Source organism: Schistocerca gregaria, chromosome 10 (genome assembly GCF_023897955.1).
Source record: "Schistocerca gregaria isolate iqSchGreg1 chromosome 10, iqSchGreg1.2, whole genome shotgun sequence".
Taxonomy (NCBI): domain Eukaryota; kingdom Metazoa; phylum Arthropoda; class Insecta; order Orthoptera; family Acrididae; genus Schistocerca; species Schistocerca gregaria.
In genome coordinates this window covers 90,364,421-90,367,573 of record NC_064929.1, presented here as the reverse complement: position 1 = coordinate 90,367,573, position 3,153 = coordinate 90,364,421, and positions in this window count along the sequence as shown.

Genomic DNA, 3,153 nt, shown 5'->3' with positions numbered 1-3,153 from the left:
TTCGCGTTAGTATTTTGCAGCTGTGACTTATTAAAGTGATAGTAATTTTCACATCTGTCAACATCTACTTTCCTTGGGATTGGAATTATTATATTCTTGTTGAAGTCTGAGGGTATTTCCCCTGTCTCATACATCTTGCTCACCAGATGGTAGAGTTTTGTCACGACTGGCTCTCCCTAGGCCGTCAGTAGTTCTACTGGGATGTTGTCTACTGCGGGGGCCTTGTTTCGACTTAGGTCTTTCAGTGCTCTGTCAAACTCTACACGCAGTATTGTATCTCCATTTCCATAATATTGTCCTACATTTCGGGGTAGTGCGTCCTAATACTTTAACCACGTGAGGTGTCAGGGGTCCTCTTTCACCACACAAAACTTCGGACAAATCCCCAACCCCACGGTCGTGCCGTCTCCTTGTTAGATCTTGAAATAGAAACATGTTTCATCTGGTAGGAGGCGAACTGGACCTTCCCTCTGCTGGTTTAATTGGAAGAGACTTCTTTACGATGTATGGCGTAGTGATTGACTACTCAGAAGGAACATTGTGGATTGAGGGCAGATCAGTTAAAGTGTGTACGGAGGTGGATACACCGAGCCCACGTACACAAGAGCCGGGGCTGAAGGGGCCGCCGATGGAATGCGAAGCTGCAGAGACGGAGTGCAGTACACAGGCTAGCAGTAGACAGAGGTGTCGCCGGCAGTAAAAAGTCGCTACTGGGCGTAGAACAGGTCAGGTCGCAAAAATAAAGTCAGGTCCTCACGAGGAGAGGATTTTGAGGACAGATGTTGCAGATTACAGACGAATGGAAAAACTGGTAGTAGCCGACCTCGGGGAAGATCAGTTTGGATTCAGTAGAAATATCGGAACACGTGAGGCAATACTGACCCTACGACTTATCTTAGAAGAAAGATTAAGGAAGGGCAAACCTACGTTTCTAGCATTTGTAGACTTAGAGAAAGCTTTTGACAACGTTGACTGGAATACTCTCTTTCAAATTCTGAAGGTGGCAGGGGTAAAATACAGGGAGCGAAAGGCTATTTTCAATTTGTACAGAAACTAGATGGCAGTTATAAGGGTCGAGGGGCATTAAAGGGAAGCAATGGTTGGGAAGAGAGTGAGACAGGGTTGTAGCCTCTCCCCGATGCTATTCAATCTGCATATTGAGCAAGCAATAACGGAAACAAAAGAAAAGTTCGGAGTAGGTATTAAAATCCATGGAGAAGAAATAATTGTAATTCTGTCAGAGATAGCAAATAACTTGGAAGAGCAGTTGAACGGAATGGACAGCGTATTGAAAGGAGGGTATAAGATGAACATCAACAAATAAAAACGAGGATAATGGAATGTAGTCGAATTAAGTCGGGTGATGCTGAGGGAATTAGATTAGGAAATGAGACACTTAAAGCAGTAAAGGAGTTTTGCTATTTGGGGAGCAAAATAACTGATGATGGTCGAAGTAGAGAGGATATAAAATGTAGATTGGCGATGGCAAGGAAAGCGTTTCTGAAGAAGAGAAATTTGTTAACATCGAGTATAGATTTAAGTGTCAGGAAGTCGTTTCTGAAAGTATTTGTATGGAGTGTAGCTATGTATGGAAGTGAAACATGGACGATAGTTTGGACAAGAAGAAAATAGAAGCTTTCGAAATGTGGTGCTACACAAGAATGCTGAAGATTAGATGGGTAGATCACATAACTAATGAGAAGGTATTGAATAGAATTGGGAATTAGAGGAGTTTTTGGCACAATTTAACTAGAAGAAGGGACCAATTTATTACTGGAGGGCAGTGTGAAGGGTAAAAATTGTAGAGGGAGACCAAGAGATGAATACACTAAGCAGATTCAGAAGGATGAAGGCTGCAGTAAGTACTGGGATATGAAGCAGCTTGCACAGGATAGAGTAGCATGGAGAGCTGCATGAAACCAGTCTCACGACTGAAGACCACAACAACAACTACATATTGCAGATACTAACCTAGATGAAGGCATTGTGGAAAAACAAGAATTGGAAGAAGGAGTGTACCTCCCAGAAGCGTTGTTGAGAATAAGAAAAGGCTCTTGTTTAATTAGTGTGTTAATTCCACGAGAGAAGGCGGTTTCTCTTGAGATGCCTCGGATTAGAGTGGAGGGAGCGCTAGTCCGCAGCGGACCATACATAACGTAGACGCCTCGAGCAAGAAAAAAGTCAAGGATCAGTTTACTGAGGGAGAATTTACGATTGGATCATTTAAATGATGTAGAAAAACAGTCCATAATAGAGGAGTGTTCTGTGTAAAATGACGTTTTCCATCTGCCTGGAGACAAGTTGCAATATAAAGAGATGTTTCGACATAGGATACAGCTGGTTCGGGCTACACATGTAACATCTCCAGGGAGTCCAGCAACTTGTTCCCGATGCACCACAGCCCGTATGCTGTACTACTCGCACACTCATATTCACGATTTGACTAATGCGGCTACAGTGACCTCATGGAAGCTCTCCAGTAGTTTTGCCGATGCACGGCTCCATGACCACTTCTCTCCAAGTGACTAATGCGGCTACAGTCACCTCATGCAAGCTCTCCAGTAGTTTTGCCGATGCATGGCTCCATGACCACTTCTCTCCAAGTGACTAATGCGGCTACAGTCACCTCATGCAAGCTCTCCAGTAGTTTTGCCGATGCACGGCTCCATGACCACTTCTCTCCAAGTGACTAATGCGGCTACAGTCACCTCATGGAAGCTCTCCAGTAGTTTTGCCGATGCACGGCTCCATGACCACTTCTCTCCAAGTGACTAATGCGGCTACAGTCACCTCATGCAAGCTCTCCAGTAGTTTTGCCGATGCACGGCTCCATGACCACTTCTCTCCAAGTGACTAATGCGGCTACAGTCACCTCATGGAAGCTCTCCAGTAGTTTTGCCGATGCACAGCTCCATGACCACTTCTCTCCAAGTGACTAATGCGGCTACAGTCACCTCATGCAAGCTCTCCAGTAGTTTTGCCGATGCACGGCTCCATGACCACTTCTCTCCAAGTGACTAATGCGGCTACAGTCACCTCATGCAAGCTCTCGAGTAGTTTTGCCGATGCACGGCTCCATGACCACTTCTCTCCAAGTGACTAATGCGGCTACAGTCACCTCATGCAAGCTCTCGAGTAGTTTTGCCGATGCAC